At 52.7% G+C, this 15,864-nt stretch overlaps 1 long non-coding RNA gene across 1 annotated transcript in view; it reads right to left on the reverse strand.

Annotated features, from left to right (window-relative positions):
- LOC115861463 (uncharacterized) overlaps positions 1-15,864 on the reverse strand; it is a 53,534-nt gene that overhangs the window by 25,112 nt on the left and 12,558 nt on the right. Inside the window, exon 2 of the long non-coding RNA XR_009559209.1 lies at positions 3,021-3,318. This is a non-coding gene — a long non-coding RNA (uncharacterized lncRNA). The remainder of the gene's footprint in view (positions 1-3,020; positions 3,319-15,864) is intronic.

A 15,864-nucleotide genomic window follows, 5' to 3' on the forward strand; every position in this document is an offset into this window, starting at 1 on the left:
GCTAGTCTACTGCAAAAACCCTTTGGCTGAAACCATGTAAAAATGCTGGGGAAAAAAATAAATTTTGTTTCTGAACTCACAAAAAATATATAATGCAGTGCAAGAAGAGAAGCTGAAAGCCAGAACAGTGCACCGCAGGCTGCAGGAAGAGGCACCTTGTCCTGATGACATGGGGACTCCCAACAAAGACCTTTCCATAAAACTAGAACCCTTTCAGGGCCAAAACATTAGACAACAAAATCAATGAAACCCAATTTGGTTCTTTGAAAATATCAGTAAAAGGGATAAACTAGCTACAATGATCAGACAAAAAGGAGACAGAACACAAATTACAACATCAAGAAGGAAAAAGGGGACATCACTACAGATCCTATAGACATTGAAAGGACAATAAGAGAATATTGTGAACATTATTCTAATAGACTTGACATCCTAGTTGAAGTGAAAAAGAATTCCATGAAATATACACATTACTAAAAGTGACTCACAAAGAAAGAGAAAACCCAAACAGCCCCATCACAATTAAAGAAATTGAATTCATAATTTAAAATCTCACAAAGAAAACTTCAGACCGAGATGGCCTGATTGGTAAGTTCTATCAACATTTAATGAAGAAATGATGGCATTCTATACAAACTTTCAGAAAATAGAGGAGGAGGAAACGCACACTACTGATCAGAATATAAAAAGGTATGGGACTTCCCTGGTGGCTCAGTGGATAAGACTCCGTGCTCCCAATGCAGGGGGGCCAGGTTCAATCCCTGGTCAGGGAGCTAGATCCCACATGCATGCTGCAACTAAGAGTTCGCATACCACAACTAAGGAGCCCACGTCCCACAACTAAGGAACTAGCGCAACCAAAGAAAGAAAGACTATAAAAAGGTACAATCACATGAAAAACAGTTTGGCATTTTGAAAACATTAAACATGTACTACCATATGACCCAGCCATTCCTCTCCTAGGTATGAAAACACAGAGACCTTTTTTTTTTTTTTTTTTTGCGGTACACGGGCCTCTCACTGTTGTGGCCTCTCCCATTGCGGAGCACAGGCTCCGGACGCGCAGGCTCAGCGGCCATGGCTCACGGGCCCAGCCGCTCTGCAGCATATGGGATCTTCCCGGACCGGGGCACGAACCCGTGTCCCCTGCATCGGCAGGCGGACTCTCAACCACTGCGCCACCAGGGAAGCCCCAAACACAGAGACCTTTAAGCACTGTTCTTAGCCGACCTATTCATAATAACCAAAGAGCTGGGACCAGCCCAGGGGTCCATCAGTAGGCGAGTGGATGAACCCATTGTGTTGTAAACATGCATGTAAACATGCAAATATTTGCATGTAAACATGCAAATAATTCTTAGCAATAAACAGATCAAATTATTGCTACACATTTGAACCTCAAAAACATGCTGAGCTAACAAATCCAGGAACAAAAGAATATACACCATATGATTCCATTTATATAGGACTCTAGGGAGGAAAAAAGTCCCAGTCAATCCCTCCCCAACTCCTCCCCGGCTAACCATTGACCTGTTCTCTGTCCCTGGGAAGTGGAACAAGGGAATATCTGCGGGGGCTGGAAATGTTCCATATCTTAATTGTGTGGTAGGTACCTCAGTGTACACATTTGTCAAAAACCATCACGCTGTACACTTAAAATAGGTGCATTTTGTTTCATGTAAAGTACGACTGATTCTCTGCATAAAGCCCTGATTTGTAGTATTTTTTAATTTCCATGATCTAGACACTCCCACCACATCACTCAGCCCAGAGCTGGGAAGGGGTGTGCATGGTCAGTCTTGTGCAGCAGTACAAGCCAGCTCTGGCACAATACCACTTGTCCCTCAGTCAAGTTGGTCTTGAAAAGAAAACAAAGAAACCCTGAAATATCATTACGGCAGGCTAAAATAAATAAGACTTTCAATATCAAGTGTTGATGAAGACACAGAGCAGTGGAAATGCTGGTAAAAGCATAGATTGGCGATATCTATTAAAAGTAGACACTTGGGCTTCCCTGGTGGCGCAGTGGTTGAGAGTCCGCCCGCCGATGCAGGGGACATGGGTTCGTGCCCCGGTCCGGGAAGATCCCACATGCCGCGGAGCGGCTGGGCCCGTGAGCCATGGCCGCTGAGCCTGCGCGTCCGGAGCCTGTGCTCTGCAACGGGAGAGGCCACAACAGTGAGAGGCCCACGTACAGAAAAAAAAAAAAAAAAAAAAGTTGACGCTGTACATACCCAGGACCCAGCTGCGCCATGCCTGGGGCGTCCACAACAGAAGTGTGCACTACAGGTCACAGCAGCACTGTTCACTAAAGACCAAACACCCATCAGGAGTGAAGAGGTGGACGGGGGTCGTGCACTCACACAACGGGACACTTTACTGCACTCGGATACACGCCTCGTGACTTCACTTACAGTACGACGCTCACAGGCAAGCGGTGCTAAGTGCAGGGTTGTGGTCACGTTGGGGGACACCGACCTTCAGCCTCTGAACATTTTCTGAGCTCACATTTTGTGGACTTTTGTATGTGTTCCAATCCACAATTAAAACGTTTTTGACAGAAAAATCTGTTTTCATCATTGAGTGTCAGACCCTTTACACCGAATTTATTATATGAGCCCAGAGCTGGGTGTTTGTCTTTTCATAGACACGCGTAAGAAGGTGCTGTGCCCACTTGACTCCGGGTGGGGTTCCTGCGCATCTTGTCTTGCGCTGTGACTGACACACTTTCCCTTTGCTGGTTGCCCATCGTGGAAGGGCTTTCTGTTCCCTGAGTTTGTAAACCTGCTGGATGAGACTCAAAAGCTTCAGACAGCCCTCCCTCCCGCCCAGGGCAGTTTGGTTCTTTTCTAAAGTCAACGCTTGAACGCTGAGGGACCAGAGCAAGTTCACAAAGCCTCCCAAGATAGAGCTGGCGGCGCCCGGTTGGCCCACGTCTACCTGCAAGGACACCTTGCTCTGGGGCTGAAAGTCAGGAAAGCGGTGACGTGAAGCCGGCAGAACCAGATGACTCCTCTTACCTGCCTTTCCTCCTGCACGGGGTCCACGGTTCCATTTGTCCTGGGAGGGTCATCTGCGTCGCTGCCCCCGCTGGCGCTGGCTCGGTAGGGCTGCACCTGGGGCGAGGGCCTCAGCGCCAGCCAGCAGCTGCGCTCCCCGCGGGCACACATTTGCATCTCAATAACCGGGGCTGAAGCTGAAGGAGCCAGCTGTCAGAGCCTCGGGAGAAACGCGCCTTGTTCCTTTAAGGGGTGGGCTCAAGGCTCTTCATCAAGTGGCCTCCATCTCCCCGCTGGTCTTCACACTCACACAATTCTTCTAGACGAAAAAAATATGAAGCACCATTAGCGAGCGAGTTATCAGGGGCCAACTGTGTCCCCATCAATGCCCCTCAGTCCATTGTGGCCGTCGTGCAGCTGCAGGGCTGGCGCCGAGCAAGCCGCCGGCTGGGCTGTCCCTCCATCCCGTCTGACCATCCCCACTGGGCACTGAGGCCATCAAGCCCTTTCACTGTCGTGTCCAGTGGAAGTGGATGGCACGTTCAGAGCTCATGCACTGTCCTGGGGGGACCAGGCCCAGCCAACGCCCCCCAGACGATGGCTCAGCCCCAGTGGATCCCATCCTCCCCTCACCCGCCGGCTGTTTTTGTCGACCCAGTGCCATGAGCCCACCCCCTTGCTGACCAATGCCCCTGGCTGCCCACTGACCCAGGGTCTCGGCACACAGGTCTGCCCCAGAGGCCTTCCCTGGCCCACCCCAACACGTCCCTCACTAGGAGTCTCGGAACAGGTGTCCCTGGGCCTAGTGTTCCATACTCCTCAGTCCCCACACAAGGGCATCACCTCCACCGGTGAGGGCCTGCAGGTCAGCGGTGGTGGGTTGAATAGTGTCCCCCAGAGTTCACATCCACCCAGAACCGCAGAACATGACCTCAGAAATAGGGTATTTACAGATGTGATCAGTTAAGAGGAGGTGATGCTAGGTTAGGCTGGGACTAAACCAATGTCCAGCGTCCTCACACCAGGAAGAGACACAGACACAGGGAGGCCATGTGACCACAGAGGCAGAGACAGTGATGCGGCCACAACCCAGGGATGCCAGAGCCCCCAGAAGCAGGACGAGGCAGGAAGGATCTTCCCCTGGAGCCTCGGACTTCTGGCCTCAGACCGGGAGATGGGACATTCCTTTCTTCCTAAACCCCCCAGGTTATGCCCCTGTGCTGCAAGGACCCCCAGAGACCCACACACTGGAGGAGGAGACAGCGCCTCTGGACTCAGGAGAGCCTCGCATGCCCAGATCTGGCCGTGCAGAGCATGGGGCCCAGGGTAGCCCCCACAGCCACCCTCCTCGATGACCTGGGGGCAGGTGGGCAACCACCTCCCCGGGCAGCAGCCCCACCCAAAAGGGTCCGGGATGCAGGGCAGTGAGATGGACGGTTCTGCTCTGGGGACTGGCTCCACCCCATCAGCTCATGCAGGGCCCCCCACGCATCTGTGCCCTTGACCCCACCTGCCCCTCTGAGCCCTTCGCACCCAGCCAGGAGCCACTGGGACCCCTCGCCCCTGCCCAGGGGGCACACTGCCCTGGATACAGGCAAATTTTGGTATGAGTTCCTAGGGGAGCGGGACACTGGGCATTCACGGGAGACACCTAGGGAGGACAGGGGCCAAATTCCTCCCTAGATGGTGAGGCAGGTGCCCAGGTGGCCATGCCGGGAGGTACCAGCAGGTCCGCAGCCCAGGGCGGGGCTCTTTGAGCTCCTCCTGCCCAACACAGAGGGGAGGCGCTGTGGGTGGCACCCACTTTCCATCACTAGCAGCTCTAGGCAGGAATACACTGGGAACTGACATAACAGGCACCATGGAACCACAGGCCCCTTGCTGGGAGGAAGAACCATAAGGACAGGCCAGGGGGAAACAGACCAAGAGGCTCCCTTCTGCTCTGAAGGGGAAGAGCCCCACCTGGGAGGGGACCCACCCCAACGCTCTGCCCTTCCCTAAGGGTGCCAACCTTGTCTGTCAACCTCCCCTGGGGTGCTGGATGGGCCAACCCCATGAGGAGCCGAGGACACGGGTTACCTGGTCCCTCATCTGTGACCCTCAGGGCCAGCTTGGGGGTTCAGAGGGAATCAGGTGCGGCCACAGGGCCTGAACAGTCTAGGCATCAACACTCCAGGTTTCCACAGGGACCGGGAGAACCAGACAGAAACAGGGCAGGTGGACCGACCGCAGGTTCTTGCCAAACATCTAAGAGACATTTGGGGTTTGGAATCACAGATCAGGGCTGTGGGCGGCATCCTATTCCATAGACTTTTCTGGGGAGGAGAGACTCGCACCCTAAGAGAGAAAGAGGGGCCAGCAGAGTCGGCAAGGCCTACCTCAGATGCTGGTGGAGCCCCCGCACACACGTGTGCACACAGGCAGGACCACATATGTACACGTGCAGGCACACTGGCACAGGGGTGCATCTTAAGTACACAGTTGTGTATATGACATTTCATACTAATATCACAGTTACGTAAATTGTGTGACTAGCTAGATATTTTGGAAATAGGAGTGACCACCAGACCTGACCCTCCACCCTGTGGGCCACAGCAGAGGCGGCCACGCTGGGCCTGCCTGGACTGACCTCCAAGCAGGTGGAAATAAGCTCCTGGCAAGCGCAGAACACACGGGTTCAGATGCCTCTTCCAAAGGAAGGTCCAGCATCCCGGGGGTGGGGGCACCTCGGCTGTCTGGCGCCCACACGTGCGGTCTCGCTTGCCTGTCCCCACCCCCTCCCCGAGGACACCCAGCAGTACGGCTGCTCTGAGGAGCCAAGATGACACCAGGAGGACACCATCTGGCTGCAGGACCCCCGGCCCCCTGCCCAGAGCTGTGGCGGGTCCTGCCGGAGCCCCCAGCCCAGTCTGGGGCTGCACTGACTGACCCACCCAGGGCAGCTGTGGCAGCAATGAGCCAGGGTACGAGCCCCCAGTGCACACAGCCAACCAGCTCCTTCCACGTTTGCTGGTGTCACAGGGTCTTGGCTGGTGGGACACAGTTATCAAGGGGGTTCCCTTCTATCATCCCTGAGTGCTGGGGCAGGAATGGCTGCAAAGCCCAGGGGGGGCTTCCAGGTGGAGGAAGCTAGAGGCCCTGACGTGGCTCTGCCCGCTGACCCCACCGAGACTCAGCACCTAATTACTCCTGCTCCCGTCCCAGGGCTGGCAGAGGATGCCCTGGAGGGGCTACCAGCCAGGCCATGCTCTAAGGGTCAGGGGGACAGCTGCCCGGAGAGGAGGGGACGACACCTGAGACCACAGGCACCTCCTCTGCCTCAAAAAGGAAGACGCCAGGATCCCTGGACGCAGAGGCATCTGTCTTCCCCGGGTCAGGTTAGCAGGGAGATGGCAGAGCCAGGAAAACCCGGCACGCAGACGCCTCTTCACAGGATGAGAGGGGCAATGCCCAACCCGAGGCTGGGGGGACAGCTGGCCCGCCACTGTTGGGGCTCAGGCACCACAGCTGCACAGGCAGCCGAACCCCACTCAGACCCAGGAAGCAGAGTGCACACTGCCCGGAACTCCTATCTGTGCCGCGCAGCTGGCAAGGGCCAGAGGCAGCTCACAGCGGGAGGGGGGGGTTGGGGCTGGCATCGTCCACCCTTGGTCAGGGTGCCCACAGGTCCCTAAACAAGGTGGGGCGCTGAGCCCAGGTCCCTGCAAGCAGCACAGGGTACAGCGGCCCATCCCTTCCCGGACGGGCGCCCAGGGCCAGTGCTGAGCCATCCTTACCAGCCTGCAAGGTGGGAACCCACGTGCACCTCACAGCTCAGGGACAGAAGCTGAGGGGCTTTGTGGAAAGACTTGCCCACCCTGATGATCCCGCAGCCCCAGCCTCTGAGCTGAAACCGGCGAGTCTCTCGCAGCCTTCTCAGGACCAGTGGGTCCAAGCTGGGGCCAGGAAAGGAAGGCACCCTTGCACCGACAGGAGCGGGGCACACCCCACACCTGGGGCCACACCAGAGAGCAGCCCACAGGGCCGGGCAGCAGGGGAGGCCACTGCCAGGGCCCCATCATCCTGCCTTACCGGGATAGGCCCCAAATCCAATGACAGTGTCCTTACAGGAGACAGAAGAGGACAGACACAGACTGAGAAGAAGTCACGTGAAGATGGAGATGGGAGCCCCCAGAAGCTGGAAGAGGCTGGAAGGATCCTCCCATGGAGCCTCTGTCTTGGTCTGACTTCTGGCCTCCAGACTGTGAGAGGATGAGGGTCTGCTGTTTTCACCACCCAGGTTGTGGTGATTTGATCTGGCAGCCCCAGGACACTAGCACACCCACCATCCCGCTCTAGTGTGGATGTGATGGGGGCAGCCTCCTCCCCAGGCTTCTTCCGACTTCTCTGGTCAGCCCTGGGGGCACACCCTTGGCCCCGGCTTCAATGGACACACCCAAGTCAGAAGCAGAAACGCCCCTCCTTTGATAACTTAGATGAAATGGACCAATTCCCCCCAAATCACAAACAACCAAACTCACCCAAAATGTAATAGATACTGAATAGTACTATAATTGTCAAAGACGTTGAATTTGCAGTTAAAACTATGGAAGAGAAATGTCCAGGCCCAGGTGGTTTTACTGGTGAATTCTACCAAACATTTAAAGAAAAAGTAACACCAATTCTACCCGATCCCTTACAGAAAGTAGAAAAGGAGGGAACACTTCCGAGGTCAGCATTACCCAAATCAAAGCCCAAAGAAAGGACAAACAAGAAAACCACAGACCAACATCACTCATGAAATAGAAAATGAGCCAGCAACCAAGTGGGCTCAGCTTCAAAATTTGAAAATCAAAAGACCAAATAAGAAACACCATATAATCATATCAACAGATGAAGAAAAAACATTAGACAAAATTCAGTATCTATTCATGATAAACAACAACCACCACCTCTCAGCCAATCAGAACAAGAACTTCCTGAACCTGACAAAGGGCATCTACACACCCACAGCCGCCCCTCTCCCCCATGCCCCTCCTCAGTGGAGAAAACCATACAGCGGTCTGGCTGAGAACCGACCCCTCTGTTCTGAGGAGCTGGGCAAGAGCGGGGAGGGGGCAGACAGTCCAGAAAAGGCAGGACGCCACCACTGTCAGATGGGAGAAGCTGGCAGACAAGCTCCATGTCTCAGCCAGAGCATCACACAAAGGCCACCTCCCCCAGGGCAGGGGCCCCGGCCCAGGAGACACCCCTGTGTCCCAGGGTCTAGTGCTGAACCATGGTCAGGCCCAGGGTGGGCCTGCAGACGCCCCCGCCCCCTGGGGTCCTCAGAGGCTGGGTCTGAAGGGGCTGCACCCCTGGTGTGGTCGCCCTCAGGTCCAGGCTCAGCCCGGGTGTGCCCTCCCAGCGGCTCTCAGGTGGGGGACCCTGAAGGGGCGTCAACACATCAGCAGGACCCCTAGGGACTGTCATAGGCGACAGCTGGAGGTGAGAGGCTGGAGCTAGGCCTCGAACTTGCAGGTTCACAGCTCACAGCGTCTAGGCCAAGCGGCCTCCCCACGCATCATTCCAACATGTCAATAACTTCATGGGGATTTTCGTCCTCCTGAGGTGAGAGCTTGACAAGGCCTGTGTATCGGCCGCAGGGCATCCCCCAGAGCCAGGCCCTCCAAGAAGGGCCTTGACTGGCCTGTGGCTTCGGACCCTGGCCTCACTCGGACTGACGTCCAGTGCCCGCGGGCAGCGCTCAAGGACAGAGCTGGGCCGAGGGACGCCGGCCTCCCAGCTCACAGCCCAACGTAGTGTAAACATTTGGTAGAATCGCAGTGAAGCGGCCTGGGCGTTCCTCCAGGGAGGTTTTTAAACCACTAACCTAATCTATTTCTTACAGGTCTTAGCTTCTGACAGTGACAAAAGGCAAAGGGAAAAATAACAAATAACGAAAAGCACACAGATGTGAGTCTCCTGGTCTTCCTCACACAGGAGAGAAGGAACCCGCCTCCTTCCTGGCTGTTTCCCAACCAAATGTGATTCAAACATCACCTCTCCTGATGACGCCGTTCCTGACAGATGTGGCAGCGGGGACCCTTGTCTCCAGGTCTCTGTCCTGTGGAGACGCCTCCAAACAGGAAAGCGGCAAATCCCCTGACGGTCCCGCGGTCAGGATTCGGCCCCTGCAGGTGACCCGGCCTGCTCGGAGTCTGCACCTGGCGCCAGCCTGACCCCACACAAATGACCGAGGAGACCCCAGACACATCCAGGCCCCCTACCCGGGCACATCAAACTGACGGCGACCCCCGCACGTCACGTCCAACACCTGACCCTCACCCTGCTTCCCTGCCCCCTGCCCCCTACCCCAGCCCCACACCTTCCCCCCACAGCCCCCCTCCCTGCCATTGCCTCCACCCCACCCAAAGCACGCTCCCCACCACAGCTCCACCTGCCCAGCCTGAGCCCCTCCCCCATCCACTCACAAGCCCCCACCTCCCCATGGCCCCACATACGCTGTCATCCCCGGGGGACCAGCCCGACAGCGGGTCAGCGCAGCGCAAATCAACCCGGACCCCGTCCCTTGAACGTACCCACCAGCTCACTCGATTTCTCTTCCCTCATCTCTGAACGGACGCTGGAGACCTCGTGCACAATCAGCAGGAAAGCAAGCCCACCACCTGCGGACAATCATACTCAGGCCTCCGCCTCCGAACCGCTCACCTTTCTGCTCAGGGCGCACGCAGGTGGCGAGGGGGCGCAGGGTGGGGGTCCCAGCGGAGAGAGGACGAGCCCCACTGACCACAGCCCAGGCCCAAGCGGGGCCCAGACCCTACTGTGACCAGGGCCCTGAATGCGGGTGGGGCCTGCCACAGGACTTGAAAAAGGTGCTGGGACTCCTGTGATTACCCTCGCCAAGGGCTTCATGCCACCCACCTGAGCCTCGTTGAGACGCCCACACACAAAGACTGCAGCCTCCACCTGTACTGCCCTAGTGGGGCTAGCTGGGCGGGGCCTCACACCCACGGACCTGAGAGATGATGGTAAACAGGTGTGGCTCAAGCCGTGGAATTGTGGAAATCTGTTACACAGCCACAGAAATCTAATTCAGTCACAAAGGAAGCATCAGCGAGTTCCATGAAGTAGAAATGTTATAGAATTGATCATGATGCAATAAGACCACAAGTTGTTAACAGTGTCAAAAAGCAGACAGAAAAAGACTTTCATGTGGAAAAATTTTTTTAAACTATTAACTCTTGGATGAGTGGGGAAATACAACCGAAAGTATAGAATTTCTAAAAAATTAATGACATGAAAACACTACACATCAGAATCTATGAAATACATTTAAAGCACTAATCATAGAGCAATTCACAATATTAAACATTTTTATTTAAAAAGATGAAAACAAGTTAAATTCCCAACTCAAACAAAGCTTAGAAAAAGAACTAAGTAAATCAATAGAGAGCATAAGAGAGGAAATAATAAAACTGAGAAGAGGCATTACAGGGTAAAGAACAGAAAAAACACAATTATGATTAGTAAACCAAAATCCTAATTTTTAAATTAACAGAATAGGTCATCCATTAGTTAACTTAATTGAGAAAATAGAAGAAAACCAAAAAAAAAAAATAATAATAATAAGAGGAGGACTTCCTTGGTGGCACAGTGGTTAAGAATCTACCTTCCAGGGCTTCCCTGGTGGCGCAGTGGTTGAGAGTCCACCTGCCAATGCAGGGGACACAGGTTCGTGCCCCGGTCCGGGAAGATCCCACATGCCGCAGAGCGGCTGGGCCCGTGAGCCATGGCCGCTGAGCCTGCGCGTCCGGAGCCTGTGCGCCACAACGGGAGAGGCCGCAACAGTGAGAGGCCCGTGTACCGCAAAAAAAAAAAAAAAAAAAGAATCCACCTGCCAATGCAGGGGACACAGGTTCGAGCCCTGGTCCGGGAAGATCCCACCTGCCGTGGAGCAACTAAGCCTGTGTGCCACAACTACTGAGCCTGCACTCTAAAGCCCGCGAGCCACAACTACTGAACCCACATGCCACAACTACTGAAGCCCACGCACCTAGAGCTCATGCTCCATAGCAAGAGAAGCCACTGCAATGAAAAGCCCACACACCGCAATGAAGAGTAGCCCCCGCTCACCGCAACTAGAGAAAGCCTGCACAAAGCAATGAAGACCCAACGCAGACAAAAATAAAAATAAAAATTAATTAATTAATTAATTTTAAAAAAACTGGCCCTGTTAGAGATGGAAAACTTAGACCCATTTCCATGGAAGAAATAAAGTTACCAGGAAACACTCAGCCCCCTGTCCCCACAAAAAGGCAATAGGCACAGGTAATTTCATAGATAAATTCTACCAAATCTTTAAGGACCAGATGGTCTTTTTTTTTTTTATTTGGAGTACAGTTGCTTTACAATGTTGTGTTAGTTTCTGCTGTACAGCAAAGTGAATCAGCTATACATATACATATATCCCCTCTTTTTTGGATTTCCTTCCTATTTAGGTCACCACAGAGCAAGGGACCAGATGGTTTTAAAGCTTTACAAATTATCCCACAGCATTGAAGATGAGGGGGAAACTTTTATATTCTTTTTCTAAAGCAAGAAGAACATTGGTAACCTAACTATAATAAAGACAGTATGAAAGAAGACATTTACAAGCCAATATCACTTATGAATATTGATGCAAAAGCACCAACTAAAACATTGCCCATCAGAATACAACCCCATACAAGGAAAATAAGACACCACAGCCAAGGGGGATTTATCCCAAGACTCCAAAGTTGCTTCACTATCAGACATTCCAGACATAAAATTCACTGTATTGACAGATTTCAGGTGAAAAATCATGATTCTCTCCAAAGGTGCAAAAAAAGCCCTGACAAAATTTAATGCCCATTGCTGATAAAAATATAAACAGTAAGGAAAATAGATATTGATAGATACTTTCTTCACAAAACAAAATATATATACCATTTCCTAAACCCATCACCCCCCTGAACAAGAGATGCTACTGTCAGCACTGTACAGAGGCATTAGTCATTGTTATCAGACAAGAAAAATCAGTGAGGATCATAAGAACTGGAAAAGAAATGAAACTTTCTCTATTTGCAGAGGCTATGATCGCCTACCTGGAAAACCTTAGAGCAATGCTGTGCAATTAAACTTTTTGTGATGATGGAATGTTCCACATCCTCCATGTCCAAAACAGGACCCACCAGCCACATGCAGCTATTGAGCTTCGAAATAGGGCTCCTGTGACTGAGGAACCGAGTGTTTGGTTTCATTTCATTTTATTTTATGTGCATACATACATTTATTTATTTATTTATTTATCTTGGTTGCGTTGGGTCTTCGTTGCTGTTCGCGGGCTTCCTCTAGTTGCAGCGAGCGGGGGTTACTCTTCACTGTGGTGCATGGGCTTCTCACTGCAGTGGTTTCTCTTGTTGTGGAGCATGGGCTCTAGGCGCGTGGGCTTCAGTAGTTGTGGCATGTGGGCTCAGTAGTTGTGGCTCGCGGGCTCTAGAGCACAGGCTCAGTAGTTGTGGCGCACGGCCTTAGTTGCTCCACAGCATGTGGGATCTTCCCGGACCAGGGCTCAAACCTGTGTCCCCTGCATTGGCAGGTGGGTTCTTAACCACTGTGCCACCAGAGAAGTCCCTGCACATATATTTTTATCAGCAATGGGCATTAAATTTTGTCAGGGCTTTTTTTGCACCTATGGAGAGAATCATGTGATTTTTCTCCTGAAATCTGTCTATATAGTGAATTTTATGTATAGAATTTCTGATAGTGAAGCAACTTCGGAGTCTTGGGATAAATCCCCCTTGGTTGTGGTGCTTTATTTTCCTTATATAGGGTTGTATTCTGATGGCCAATGTTTTGGTTAGTGCTTTTGCATCAGTATTCAACGGCTACAAGTGACTATCACATTGGACAGCAGGTCTGGCCATAGAGAATCAATGGGGAAAATTGACTCAAACAATAAGCGAGTTCACAAAGGCATGAAATTATCACACAGAAATCCAGAGCTTCATGTCCACACAAAATAACTCCCATCAACATCAGACACCAAGAAGATGAAACACTTTGGAATTAACCTAACAAGTGTGCAAAAGTCATTATTGGTACAATTAAAGAAATGTGAGTACAAATTGCAGATTAGAGCACACCTAGTATTGTATCCAGGTTAACATCCCGATTTTGACTTATGCTTCAGTCATAGGAGAATGAACGCCCATGTTTAGGAAACACACCCCTGGAATATTTAGGGTTGAGGGGGCCATTATGCAACTTAATCTCTGAAGACAAACATAGGAAACATTGACTTTTGGGTGATCTGGGAGAAAGGAATGCAGGATTCACTGACCTATTTTTGCAACTTTTCTCTAAATGTGAGATCATTTCACAATAAAAAGTTAAAGAACGGAATTATAAATGCCACGCTCTATGACCTGGCACTTCCTTGCAGGAACTTGGGTCACACTTGTGCCTGTGAGAACAGCTTCTACGAAGAGCTTCTCTGTTATGTCCAATACTTTCTACTACATTCTAACATCACTAAATTATGTGCGTCCTAACACGGCGGCTCCTTACATCCACCAAAGAAGGGCCGGGCAGATGGAGACAACCCCACACACACAGACCACAGAAGGTGCAGACGGGTGTGTGTGTGGAGGGCTGTGGAGGGCTCTGTGCACACAGAATGTCCCCAGGACACCGAGAAACGCGGGGTGCCATCTCTCGGGGAGGAACTCGGAGCACTGGGGTGGGGAAAAAATTCATGTTTCAGTACATATCCCTAAAAATTAAATATTTTAAAACTTAAATAATTTTGATACTGTCAAATACAAGATGGTACAGCCGGAACCCTGCTATGGGCTGAATTGTGTCCCCAAAAATAGATGTTGACATCCTGACCCACAACATCTCAGAATGGGACCTTGTCTGGAAACAGGGTCTTTGCAGATGTAGTTAGTTAAGATGAGGTCTTACTGGAGCAGGGCGGCCCTAATCCGCTAAGACTGGTGGCCTTCTAGGAGGAGGAGGCAAGACACAGCCATATGAAGACGGAGACGGATGGGGGATACGTCCAAAGGCCAGGACGCCAAGGGTTGCAGGCAGCACTAGAAGCTGGAAGAGGCAGGAGAAGCCTCCCCTGGAGCCTCAGAGGGAGCGGCCTGATCTGACTTCTGGCCTCCAGACAGTTAGGGGACGCACTTCTGTGGTTTGAAGCCCCAGCCTGTGTGTTAGGCAGCCCTGGGAAAAGTAACACAGACCCTGAAAGCAAACAGGCCTGAGCCCAAGGTGCAAACATCAGCCCATCAGCCAGCCTGCAAGCTCCGGCCCAGGAGCAAGGACACCCCCTCCCTGGTCGGTCCCTGTCACAGGATGTAGACTTGGCCCCACTGCTGTAGCCAGAAACCACCTCCGGTTTGTCAAGTCCAAACGTGGGCTCTTTCAAATGCTAATTGGGATGCATAGGGAGCTCCCCAAAGGAAAAGAAATAATGGGCAAAGCAGGGCCCTAAAGGAGCTGTGAGGGGAGAGAAGGGACGGGAGGCAGACAGGAAGCAAGGACACGCAGACAGGGGGTCTGCACACACTGTGCCACGTCTGTGCGCTGCCCGAGGGGTGGGGTCCAGACCAGAGAGCGGCGGGGACGGCGACAAAGAGCCCAGCAGAAAGTCTAGTGACGGCAGTGTCCAGCACAGGTAGGAACTCAGCCGCACCGACGTTTGCAGGGCGACCCCAGGTGACCAGCCCTGCTAAGCAGAGTTGTGTCCACCAAGAGAGGACTTTGTCAGCCCCGGGTGTCACTGGGGTCGTCCACTCACCGGAGGAGCCAGGCAGGGCCCCGCTTCACACGCAGATGCAGGAGCAGGTGCCGCGGCCAACATGCCTCACCCTGGTTCCACACATTAGTGTCTTAGCTGTGCCGACATGCTCACACACATACACACATGTGCACACGCACACCCCAGCTTTGAGGAGCCCTTCTGCCTCCTTATTCACTTACTCCCAGACCAGCTTTGCCCTTTCTAGATGGGTCAGAACAAGGCAGGCATCCTTACCAGGGACAGGAGCCACAGAGCAGGCGTCCACAGCCGCAGGGCTGTGAGTGGTTACGCCGGAGGACCGAGAACAGAGACAAGTGCTCTGACCAGCAGGACTAGGGTTCCGCTGTTGAGGTAGCGAGTCACTCACACACACAGGCAGAAATTTGAGGGAGGCTGTGGAGTTGGGTGGAATCGGGAGGCATATGGGTGTGAACTCAGTTTCAATCCAAGTGGCTACAGACCAAAGTGCACAAACGTGTGTGTGCACGTTCACGTGTTCCTTAGCTCCGTCCAAGAGCATCTAGAGTACTTTCCAAATCCTACCTCTCACTGAAGGCACCAGGCTCTGCAGAGTGGCCACGTCCAGGGCTGGGCGGGGACAGAAGAGCCTGAACACCTTCAGTCCAGAGTAAGGATAGACCCACAAAGAGGGGCTCCCACCGGCCAAGGCCCAGACTCTGGGGCAGGAGCATGAAATAGGACATTGAATGAATGAATGAATGAATGGAGAGTCCAACAAGGAGCAAGACCTTTGGAGTTCTAAGGTTACGGCGGGGGAAAGAGGCATGGCGGACACGGTGCTGATGGACCATCACAGTGAACACTGCCAGAAACAAGCCACATGGAAATCACGCCCTCCCAATCCTGCTTAGGTGAACACGCGTGAACCCCCTGTCCTGAAGCAACATTAGACACACCCAAACTGAGGTCCCCACGAGGCCATAGTCCCCGCTCTTCAAAAGCTTAAGGTCACCAAGTCCAGACAGAGGGGACGGAGATGTTCGCATGCTGGCCTGTCCTCCAGGCCCACCATGCATCATGACTGACACA

Source organism: Globicephala melas, chromosome 15, assembly GCF_963455315.2.
Source record: "Globicephala melas chromosome 15, mGloMel1.2, whole genome shotgun sequence".
NCBI lineage: Eukaryota > Metazoa > Chordata > Mammalia > Artiodactyla > Delphinidae > Globicephala > Globicephala melas.